Genomic DNA, 12,928 nt, shown 5'->3' with positions numbered 1-12,928 from the left:
ATCTGCCTTTCCTGATAAGCATTTAAATAAATGTACCTAGACTATGTGGCACCTGGAGCAGAAAACTTACTTAATATACTTCTCCTGTATTCAAAAATTATTTTCAAAAGTAAGCACGAAAGATGGTGGAATAGAGGAGGTTGCATTCCTGGCTACTCCATGGCATGAAACCGAGAAAACAGAAGGCAGCTTCTCCACAAGGCGGGTGAACAAAACAAACAAACAAACAAACAAAAAAGCAGCGGCAGGGGACTTTACTGGAATTTAGAACTGGACATTCAAAGCAGACCAAGGACACAGGAGGTTAGATATAATAAAATAAGTTATATAATAAAATAAGGAAAAAATCCCCAGTGACACAGCCACTGCAGTGGCAGGGCCAAAAGGACCAGCCAGAGTGGTCCTTCCTTGAACACAGTAGAGGGATAAGGGAAGTAAAGGAACCTGAAATTTGGGAGGCCTGAGGCATGTTGGGTACAGAATGTCTAGAGACCAAGGACATCGCCCAACAAACCTGAAAAACACTGAGCACAATATCCATGTGCAGGGAAAGAAGCCATCTCTCCAGGTGGGATGCTAAGGACAAAGAAAGAAACCATTTTGCAGCCATGGCATGGGGGCTGGCCGCTGAGGAAGCTGATTCCTGGCAAACCTGAGTTTGGCCAAAATTATAGGCCCAATAAACATACTGCACAAAATAGAATGTGCTTATGTGACAAGGAAAAAAATCAAATGTGGAGAGAAGTTTACACAGGAGACAACTGGTCACCCAGCTCTACCTCTCACCCTCCAATCTGACTACTTGCAGAACCTACTGGGAGAGATGCATCTGGCTGGGAACTCAGAAAGGCAGGGGCAGGAGAAATTGTTTGGAGGTTGAACCTGAGACCAGAAAACATGGGGTCTGCAGGTGAATTGGCTTCCCTACCACATGAGTGGAACCCAGGGGAGATCCCTGGGGTAAAGTCTTCCAGCATGGACCAGCAAGTACTGGGCACTGGAAGTGTACTGATTTAAAATCTCCAGATCAACTAGCATTCATGGAAGAGCCTGTAGCTCACCTAAACCCTGTCTCCAGGAATTCCATTTATGGGAATACCTCTCTCACTCCAGCAATCTGAGGGTGGAACATCACACTCCAGACTACCCCACATAGAACTGCAGAGAAGAGAAGCTGAGGATATTCTGAACTCTAATGGAAAGAATTCTTTAAGTTTTCATCAATATTTTTTTTCTTTCTTTCTTCTTTTATTTTTTTCCCTTTGTTTAATTGTGAGCTTGGTGGTACATGGACATTTTTACATTTTCATATTTTTTTCTCATTTCTAGCATTTTTGAAGCCAGTTATTTTTCATGGATTAGTTTTTTTTTGTGTGTGTGAACTAGGATGTTTGATTAGTATATTTTAGTTTTGTTTTGTATTCTTTTATTTTTAATTTAAAAAATTTTTTCATATATACAATATGTATATATTTCTTTCTCCTGTTTCCCTTGCTTCTCTTTTCTTTTGCTAAGAGCCAATCTCTATTATTCTTTTTCACTCTTCCTTTAAAAATCTTTTACTTCTGTCTTCTCTTTTGATCTCCCTCATAATCATCACATCCTATATCACTTCTGTTCTCTCCCTGTCCACCATTTGAAATTGTAAACCCTTTTGTAAACTTGCTGTTTTTTATTATAAGAAAAACTGATCATATCACTTCTGTTTACCGTGATAATTAATATTATAGATGTCACAGTAGGAACTATTTGGCTCACTACTGTATATTGCTTGCATTGGGGGTTGTTATTTTTTGTCTCTCCATAAATAGTGAGATACTAGACACCTTCAGGGACACAATAAGTCCACAGGTTAGAAACTCTACTACCTCAGATCTATACTGTTAGATGGATAGAGACACAAACATGAAAAAGCAAGGAAATGAACTGTACCAAGTAAACAAGATATTCTAATAACAGAATCCATCAACACCACAGGGGAAGAAATGTCAGAGAAGGAGTCTAGAATGTACATAGTTAAAGTGATCTGCAAAGTAAAGAATGGTATAAGGAATGAAATTAGAAAACACAGGAAGTGAAAGATCATGTCAAAATACAGGAAGTGAAAGATCAGGTCAGAAGCAGATATTCTGAAAAAAAAAACTAAGCAGAAATATTTGAAATGAAGGAAACAATAAAACAAATTAAAAATTTAACAGAAATCATCACTAACAAACCAGTCCGCTTGGAAGATAGAACCTCAGGCAATGATGACAAAATATATAATCTAGAAAACAGAGTTGACCATGGAAATAAGATGTTAAGAAATCATGAAGAGAACATCTAAGAATTATGGGATAACATAAAAAGACCAAATTTAAGATTTATCAGGATACATGAAGTCACAAAGACACAAGCCAAAGGAATGTATAATCTTTTCAATGAAATAATATCAGAAAATTTCCCAAACCTAAAGGATGAAATGAAAAACCAAATACAAGACACTTCAGGATCCCAAATATACAAAATTATAACAAATCCACATCAAGGCACAGTATAATGAAAATGTCCAGGATACAGAATAAGGACAGAATTTTAAAGGCTGTGAGAGAAAAATATTAGATTACATATAAGGGGAAACCAATTTGGATCTCAGCTAATTTCTCAACCCACACCCCTCAAAGATAGGAAATTCTGAAAAAAATGTATATCAAGCTCTGAAAAAAGTGGGTGCTAACCAATAATCCTATATACAGAAAAATTAAACTTCAGATTTGAAGATGAAATAAAAACCTTCCATGAAAAACAAAAGTTAAGATAATTCATTACTAGAAAGCTGCACTGCAGAATATATTCAACAAACTAATCCATGGAGATTAAAAAAAAAAAAAGCGAAAACCAGTTTTTATTTGGAGGATCTATCTAGTGATGAGAGAGTTTTGTTAAAGTTACCCCGTATTATTCTGTTGTGGTCTGTTTGATTCTTGAAATTGAAAAGGGTTTGTTTGATGTATGTAGATGCTCCATTGCTTGGGACAAAAATACTTCTGATTGTTATGTCTTGTTGATGTATTGATGAGTTTAGGCCATTAACATTCAGGGTTATTGTTGAGATATGATTTGTATTTCCACTCAGTTTGGTTTATTTCTAGTTTTTAATTTGAATTAGTTTCTCCTTTGATGAACTATTCCTTTAGAGTGGTTCCTCTGTTTGCTGCATGTTAATCGCCTAAGCTCATCAATCAAAAGTGATACACTGGAAGACTGGATTAAAAACAAGACCCAACAATACTCTGTGTTCAAGAGACTCACCTCATAGGCAAAGACATCCACAGACTGAAGGTGAAAGGATGGGAAATAAAGTATAACTTACATGGATTGCATAAACATGCAGGGGTTCCTATCCTCATATCAGATAAAGTGGACTTCAAGCCAAAGTTAATCAGAAGGGACAAAGAAGGACATTTCATACTGCTTAAGGTAATTATACATCAACAAGACATAACAATCAGAAGTATTTATGTCCCAAACAATGGAGCATTTACATACATCAAACAAACCCTCTCAATTTCAAGAATCAAACAGACCACAATAGAATAATACTGGGTAACTTTAACAAAACTCTCTCATCACTAGATAGATCCTCCAAATAAAAACTAAAATAAGTAACTGTAGTCGGGCACAGTGGTGCATGTCTGTAATCCCAGTGACTCAAGAGGCTGAGGCAGGAGGACTGAGAATTCAAAGCCAACCTCAGCAAAAGTAAGGTGCTAAGCAACTCCATGAGACCCTGTCTCTAAATAAAACACAAAATAGGGCTGGGGGTTGTAGCTCAGTGGTCATGTGCCCCTGAGTTCAATTCCTAGTACCAAAAAAAAAAAAAAAAGAAGAAGAAGAAAGAAAAGAAAAGAAAGAAAGAAACAATAAACTATAGAACTAAATAATACAATCAATAATTTAGACTCAATAGATATATATAGAATATTTCATCCATCAATGAAAGAATATACTTTCTTCTCAGTAGCACACAGATCTTCTCTAAAATAGATCATATCTTATGCCACAAAGAAACTCTTATTAGCAAATACAAAAACATAGAGATAACACCCTGCATTCTATCAAATCATAATGAAATGAAATTAGAAATCAACAATAGAATAAACAGTGGAAACTACTCTAACATTCAGAGACAGAATAATACACTATTGAGTGATGAATGAATAGCAGAAGGGATGGAATTAAAAAAATAATTACAGGTAAATGAGAATAGTGATAAAACATTTAAAAATCTCTGGGACAATATGAAGGCAGTGCTAAGAGGAAAGTTCACTACATTGAGCTCATTCATTAAAAGAATAGAAAGTGAACAAAAAAAAACTGACCTATCATTACATCTCAAAACCTTAGTAAAAGAACAAATCAACACCAAAGGTAGTAGAAGAGAGGAAAATATTAAAATCAGGAAGGAATGAAATTGAAACAATTAAAAAAATAGATGAAACAAAAAGTTGGCTCTTTGAAAAAAAAATTGATAAACCCTTAGCTATACTGACAAAGAAAAAGAGAGAAAATTCTAATTATTAAAATTCATGATGAAAAAGGAAATATCACAACTGGGCACTATTGAAATAGAGATGATAATCAGAAACTATTTTGAAAATCTATACTCCAATAAAATAGAAAATTTTGAAGACATCAACAAATTTCTAGAGACATATGACCTATCCAAACTGAATCAGGAGGACAGACACAATTTAAACAGATCAATCTCAAGCAATGAAATAGAAAAAGCCATCATAAGCCTGCCAACTAGGACCAGAGGGATTCTCAGCCAAATTCTACAAGATCTTCAAAGAATTGACACCAATACTCCTCAAATTATTCTGTGACATAGAAAAGGAAGGAACCCTTCCAAACTCATTCTATGAGTTCACCCTAATAACCAAAACCAAGAAAAGACATACCAAGGAAAGAAAACTTCAGACCAATATTTATGATGACCATAGATACAAAAATTCTCAATAAAATTCTGGCAAATCACATTCAAAAACATTAAAAAGACAGTGCACCATGATAAGTGGGGATATAAGGTTGGTTCAACATATGGAAATCAATAAACATAACTTATCATTATCAATAGACTTAAAGACAAGAATCACATAATCATTTCAATAGATGTAGAAAAAGCATTTGACAAAATACAGCACTCCTTCATTGTTCAAAACATTAGAAAAACTAGGGAGGGCAGTTGGAGAAAAACTGAAAGTATTCCCTCTGAGAACTGGAACAAGGATGCCCTCTTTCACCACTTCTATTCAACATCATCCTTGAAACTCTATCCAGAGCAACTAGACAGAAGAAAGAAATTAAAGGGATAGGAATAGAAAAACTAGAATCCAAACTATCACTATTTGCATGATTCTATATTTAGAGATCCAAAAAATTCCACTAGAAAACTTCTAGAACTAATAAATAAATCCGGCAAAGTAGCAGGATATAAAATTAACACCCATAAATCAAATGCGTTCCTATCCATCAATGATGAATCCACTGAAAGACAAATTAGGAAAACGACCTCATTCACAATAGCCTCAAAAATATTAAAATATTTGGGAATAAATCTAATAAAAGAAGTGAAAGACCTCTACAATGAAAACTACAGAACACTAAAAATGAAAGTGAAGAAGACCTTAGAAAATGGAAAGAGGGCTGGAGATGTGGCTCAGTGGTAGCACGCTCACCTGACATGCGTGCGGCCCGGGTTCGATCCTCAGCACCACATACAAACAAGACGTTGTGTCCGCCGAGAACTAAAAAATAAAATATTAAAATTCTCTCTCTCTCTCTCCCTCTCTCTTTAAAAAAAAAAAAAAAAGAAAATGGAAAGATCTTCCATGCTCTTGGATAGGCAAAATTAACATTGTCAAAATAGCCATACTACCAAAAGCATTGCACAGACTTAATGCAATTATTAACACCATGTGCTGATGGTTATGGGCTTATGAACCTGACAAATATGAGTTTGAATCCTGTTTCTATTATTTACTCCTATGACTTCAGTCTAGTTGCCCAAAGTCTCTAAGATTGTTCTTTGATCCATGAAATAAGAGTATTATATTAAAATCCCAATGACATTCTTCATAGAAATAGAAAAAGCAGTCATGAAATTCATTCAGAACAATGAGACTCAGAATAGCCAAAGCAATTCTTAGCAAGAAAAGTGAAGCAGTAGGCATCACAATTCCAGACCTTAAATTATAATAAAAAGCCACAGTAAAAATGGCATGGTATTGGCACCAACACAGATATGTAGACAAATGGTACAGAACCACAGAGATAAACCCACATAAAAACAGTTATCTCATACTAGACAAAGGTAACAAAAACATATATCAGAGAGAATACAGACTCTTCAACAAAAGGTGCTGAGAAAACTGGAAATCCATATGGAATAGATTGAAATTGAACCCCTATTTTTCACCTTGCACAAAACTCACTGAAAGAGGATCAAGGACTTAGGTGCTAGAACAGAAACCTTCCACCTAAAAGAAGAAAAAGTAGGTCCAAATATCCATCATGTCAGCTTAGAAACTGACTTCCTTAAAAAAAACCTAAAGCACAAGAATTAAAATAAAAAATCAATTAATGGGATGGAATCAAACTAAAAAGTTTCACAGTAAAGGAAACAATTACGTGAAGACAGAGCCTACAGAATGGGAAAAAAATCTTTACTATACACACCTCAGATAGAGCATTAATCTCCAGAATATATAAAGAACTCAAAAAACTTAACACCAAAAATACAAATTACCCAATCTATAAATGGTCTAAGGAACTAAACAGACACTTCACAGAAGAAAAAATACAATAAATCAACAAATATTTGAAAAAATGTTCAACATCTCTAGCAATTAGAGAAATGCAAATTAAAACTACAGAGATTCCATCTCACTCCAATCAGAATAGCAATTATCAAGACTACAAGCAGCAATAAGTGTTGGCAAGGATGTAGGAAAAAAGGTGCACTTATATATTGCTGGTGGGATTGCAGATTGATGCATCCACTATGGAAAGCAGTATGGAGATTTCTAAGAAAACTTGGAATGGAACAATTTGACTCAGTTATCCCACTCCTAGGTTTATACCCAAAGGACTTAAAATCAGCATACTATATTGACAACAGCCACATCAATGTTTATAGCCTCTCAGTTCACAATAGCCAAACTATGGAACCAACTTAGATGTCCTTCAACAGATGAATGGATAAAGAAATTGTATATATACAAATGGAATATTACTCAGGCTTAAGGAAGAAGGAAATCATGGCATTTGCTGTAAATGAATGGAACTAAGATCATGCTAAGAGAAATAAGCAAGTCCCAAAGAACCAAAGGCCAAATGTTTTCTTTCATATGCAGATGCTAATTCACAATAAGGGCATAGGGGCAAGGGAAAGAATAGAGGTACTTTGGATTAGACTATGGGGAGTGAAAATCAGGGAGAGGGTGTTGGGGATAGGAATGATTGTAGAAAAAATTGGACATTATCATCCTCTGAACACATATGATTAAATAATCTTTGTAACTCTATGTCATGTACAACCAGTAGAATGAGAATACTCCATTTATGTATGATTTGTCAAAATGCATTCTACTACCAGGTATAGCTAATTAGAACAAATAAAAAAAAAATTTTAAATGAGCATGCAATTAGGGACTGATATTGTAAGTCAGTGATATGTTCTTAGCATGCTTGAGGCCTTGGGTTCAATCCTCAGGACCAAAAAACAAAAATAAAATCATGGAATTAAATGAATAATGATAAACAGAAAAGAAATTCAGTTGAAGTTTTCTTTTTCTTAATTAATTTATGAACTGTGAAGAAAATGAGAAAAGGAATGAATTCATCTTTTGAATTACACTCAGGCATTTTTTTGTAATTTAATTTTTAACTGACACATAATCATTGTATATATTTATGGAGTACAGTATAATAATTCAATAATATAAAACAAGTAATGATCCAGTCAGGGTAATTAGAATTTGTATTGAGATCCTTTGTCCCCTCTTCTAGTTATTTTGAGATATATATTGTTGTAAACCAGCTACTTAACTGCTGCATCTCTAGAACAAAGAACTTATTTCTTGTGTTTTGTGTACATTATCTAACCTTACTAGTCCCCATCCTCCCACCTACAATTTGTGAAGCACTTGGTTTGAGGCACTGAGTTTGATCCTCAGCACCACATTAGAAAAAACTAAATAAACAAAATAAAGGTAAAATATTAAAAAAATAAGATATAAATAAAACTTCTATGTGACCAAATAGTTATGGTTGAAATATCTAAGAGATCAAAAAGTCTGTTCTACTTTGTACTTCTATGAGATCAACTTTTTTAGCTTCCACCAAGAGAAAACAAACATTTTTTTTTAGCAGAACAACACTTGATTGTTATACTAATGGATAACTAAATTAAAATGTTATAGCAATTAAATAACAATTAAGCAAGAATAATGACTTTAAAATGTTTCAATTTTCATATTATTAAATTCAGTAATTATTCAAATACAAACTAAATTTTACATATAAATAATAAAAATATTATACCTAACAGCTTGGTTTCACTGCTTTAAATATAAAATATAAGAACTGGGGTTGTGGCTCAGTGGTAGAGCACTTGCCTAGTACTCTTGAGGCACTGGGTTTGAGGCACTGGGTTTGATCCCCAGCACCACATTAGGAAAAACTAAATAACAAAATAAAGGTAAAATATTAAAAATAAAAGATATAAATAAAACTTCTATGTGACCAAATAGTATAGTTGAAATATCTAAGTGATCAAATAGTTACGGGTGAAATATGACTTGAATATGTAGTTCCACAATTAATAAAATCCAGCCAAAATTGCAATGATTGCTCAGAACTTAGACCAGCAAAATATTTTTTTCCAGAAGATATTTCTCACTGACATTTAGAATTGCTGGCACATGGTGGTAATAAAAAGCAGACTGTGGTGGCGTCTTCCTGCAGCTCAGGAGGCTGAGACAGGAGGATAAGGAGTTCAAAGTCAGACTCAGCCTCAGCAACTCAGTGAGACCCAGCCTCTAAATAAAAAACAAAATAGGGCTGGGGACGTGGCTGAGTGCCCCTGGCTTCAATCCCTCATACCAAAAAAAAAAAAAAAAAAAAGAAAAGAAAAAGCAGACTGTAAAAGTCAACTTTACTATTGTTTTTAAATACTATACAGACCATGCAGTTTCCTTAGTTGCCTACTCTGCAGTGACTGCTTCCACTGCAGTACCCTTGGTCACTGAAGAGACCATTTATTTGCCTCTTGATACTGTCAGGTCTGCAAGTATTTTTCATGATTACATTTATATGCTCCACACTGTGCTAGGTACTTTTAAACATCACTTCCTTTGCCCTTGCTACAATCCTAGACTGTAAATACCTCTCCTTACTCTCATTTCTTGGATCAAAGAACAATCTTTGGGACTTTGGGCAACTAGGCTCAGGTCATACGAATAAATAATAGAAACAGAATTCAAACTCATGTCTGTCAGGTTCATAAGCCCATAACCATCTAACACTCTCCCCATTTATTCATGTGACAAATAAGATTGAGTACCTTCTGCAAGCTGGTAATAGAATAGTACATAAGAAACAATTCCTGTCAGCAGAGGGTTCTGGGATTACTCAATCACTCCACTTTTCCCAGAGTCAGTCTTTCTCCTATTTCTGTCACCACAGTTTTACTTACTTCAAAACTTTAACATAGATCATGTACTCTTTTGAATCTCCATTCTTCTCTGTCCATTTTTGGTCCTTGAACTTCCAAACTGTGAGCTAAGTAAATTTTCTCTTTTATAAAGTTAATTGCCCTCATGTATTTCATTATAGTACAGCAAAGCTGAGTAATATACCAGGCCAGACCAATTTTTACTATTTTGGTAAAAGGTCTTGACACTTTGTGAGGAGTCTGAATTTTGGAGTCCATACTCATGTGTGTTGCAGGTTGGGGTCCACATTCATCTTGACTGCTTTTTCATCCATGCTATCAGGTGGATGAATGGCAAGGTTTCTATTATTTTCCAGGTAGTTTCACAGAAGGAGCAGCCCATTATAATTACTCCTTTAGGCACAGGCACGGAGGCTTGAAATAATTTCACTCTGGACAATCAGAATCCCAATATGCTCAGGCTGGGGATGTAACTCCATAGCAGAGTATGTGGCTATCCTGGGCAAGGCTCTGGGTCTAGTTCCCAGCACTGAAGAAAAAAAAAAGAAAGAAAACAAAAGCAAGACACAATCCCCAGGAGGTAAGGCCTATAAACCCTCGAGTTCTTTCAGATGTTCACTGTTCATCTTTGAGTTTATTCTTCATTTCTCTAGTTCTTCCAATGAGGCACTACTTCCTAAAGTTTTCACCACCTTCCAATAATCTGTTAGCTTGTGAATTCACCAGTGGATTAATCCACTGATGAGTTTACAGCCCTCCTTATCCAATCACCTCCCCAAAGACATTGCCTCTGCATTGGGGATGAAGCCTTCAACACACAAACTTTTGGGGGATATTTCAGACCCAAACAATAACAGCAAGGGAGAAAATATAGCTTCTCTAGTGCTCTTAGCAGCAGAAGTTTGTGGTCCATTGAGTTCAATTAATGTCATTATGCTACAATGTCATCCATCGCCATCTCTCTTCATTTCCCATTTTGAATCCCAAGACAGTGCAAGCGATAGGCCCAGTTTGGGGCTACTGCTGCTAAATTAAAAAGCTATGATCAGGGAGAAAAGGAATATAATACAGAGACAGTTCCTCCTGCATGTGAGAGGCACTACCTAGAATGTGGTGTTGGCTCTAAATAGGCAGCCACTCCCAGATTTAGGAACTGTATGACCTAATGATGCAAGAAGCTATCAGATGCATATACAAACATGATTTCTGCAGCTGATAGATGTTCCAGCACTAGGAATTATGTTCTTTAACCAAAATATACAATGTATAAATTTTGTTTTTAGTTTTTCTGGAAGATATGTATACACTGAATAGGGAATCATTTATTATCTCTTTTTCCTTAATATGGAACACACTCTAAAGAAGCTCAGTTTACACTGAAATAGACTTCTATTTCTGACAGCAAGCCATATTAGCTGCTCTGAATGAGACACCTGCTGAAAACAACTAAAAATTCTAAGTTAAAAAAAAATCTAACACATTGATGAACTGGTAGGGAATGAAGGAATCCTCCCAGGGACTTTAAAAGAAGGAAGAAAAATGAGCATATATTGAGAAAGTGAGGGAGAAAGTGGGCTTTGGTTTAGAGATTATCAAATTCTAGATACCTAGAGCTTCTGCTTTGAGAGTTGTGCAGCATGCCAGAGTGAGAAAATAAAGACATGGTATGTGTACACTGTTCAAAAGAAAGAGTCAAAAAGGAGACAAAAATTTGGGCCCCTCAAAGCTGTACTCCCTGTGTAAGGGTTAATGAGAAATAAACCTCATGCACTGAAGAGGTCAGTAAGGAAACATGCATTAGACTTGGAGACCTATAAAGGAAGAAAAAAAAATCTCCTGAGAAGCTATGAGACATTTGATTTAGAGGCTCAAATTCAATCTATCTGTGCAATACAAAAAAACCTCCACTGCAGAATTTAAACTGATCCTCTGGTTGAAGGTGTTCCCAAACAACTTGCAGAAGCAAATTCTAATGATCTCTAGGACTCAATTTTAACTCCAGCTTCAGAGAACCCCCATTTTTATAAACCCATAAACATGAATTCAGAATTGAGAATCAAGTGTCTGTTTTTGATGGAGAGCACAAAAAGATGCACAAAATTTTCAGTACTGGATTTAACAGCAACAGAATATAGACTAAATATGCTTAATGTGTGTAAGAAATAAAAGCTCTGAAAGAGAAAAAAATGAAACTGCAAAACTAAGAAGCACTTGATGGAACATATAAAAGAAAGATTAAGAGAAATGGAGGATAAACTAAGAATGTCTTAAGAACGTTTTATAGATATTCTAAGGGATAATTTTCCCAAAAAAGGAAGACAGTTAAGAAGAGTGGAAAATACCAATACGTGACATTTATTTAGTGCAAGAAATTTCAAGAAAAAAAATCTTTTAAAAGACGGAACAGTGAAATAACTAAATATATAACTGGTGACTCTTTGCCAGTTGTCAAAAAGTAGAGAATGCTTGAAATTACAGACCTCTAATACAGGCTATAATAATCTGAAGTTATTGGTAGTTCAGCCCATTATATATTAACTATACATTACTATGGTTGATCATTTTTTATTTTTGTAAGTGCAGGTTATATATACATATAGATCAACCAACAAGATGCAACGCAAAACAGAATACAGAGGTGGTTATTGAGGACTACTTGTACATCTTTTAAGATGGGAAACTCACATTCAAGCCGCAGTCTCAGGACAAACTACCTTAAAGCTGGAGGGAAACCAAACAGATATCCCGTTTCTAACGAGAGTGCATCCTGAGGCTAAGTTCCAGCAGAGAGTTCTGTTTTAAACAATCCGAATTGGCCGAACTTTGCTGATTATTCCAGCGTTTAGAATCTTTACTATTTGCTAAGCACTACCTGATACCCATGACTCACAAATGCCGGGACATGGAGTCACAGCAAAGAACAGGTGAAAAGTTATTCCTAGTTGTGTCATGCAGGCGCATACAACTCCCGTCGTTCTCAGTGCAAGAAATCAACAAATAAACAGAGGCACCGCATTTCAGCTTCGGCTGCGCCTGGTTCGCAATGGCGCCTGGTCTCTGTAGTCGGCTCGCGGAGGACCGCCAGCATGGCGACTCCCGCTTAGCAGGAATAAAACTACAATTCCCACTAAGGCGCGGGGGTGAGCACCGGTCGTTCTACGTCACTGCTTCAGCCGGCCAATGACAGCTCCGGGCGGCAGTGAGGCAAGC

At 35.6% G+C, this 12,928-nt stretch overlaps 1 long non-coding RNA gene across 1 annotated transcript in view; it reads right to left on the bottom strand.

Annotated features, from left to right (window-relative positions):
- The window catches only part of LOC120891866 (uncharacterized), a 51,573-nt gene extending 38,713 nt beyond the window's left edge, over positions 1-12,860 (bottom strand). The window contains exons 1-2 of the long non-coding RNA XR_013435264.1: positions 12,404-12,860; positions 5,721-5,789 (exon numbers count right to left, since the gene is read on the bottom strand). This is a non-coding gene — a long non-coding RNA (uncharacterized LOC120891866). The remainder of the gene's footprint in view (positions 1-5,720; positions 5,790-12,403) is intronic.
- Positions 12,861-12,928: the final 68 nt, after the last annotated feature.

The sequence above is a fragment of the Ictidomys tridecemlineatus genome, chromosome 2, assembly GCF_052094955.1.
Source record: "Ictidomys tridecemlineatus isolate mIctTri1 chromosome 2, mIctTri1.hap1, whole genome shotgun sequence".
Lineage (NCBI taxonomy): Eukaryota > Metazoa > Chordata > Mammalia > Rodentia > Sciuridae > Ictidomys > Ictidomys tridecemlineatus.
This window is presented reverse-complemented; position numbering and strand designations above follow the sequence as displayed.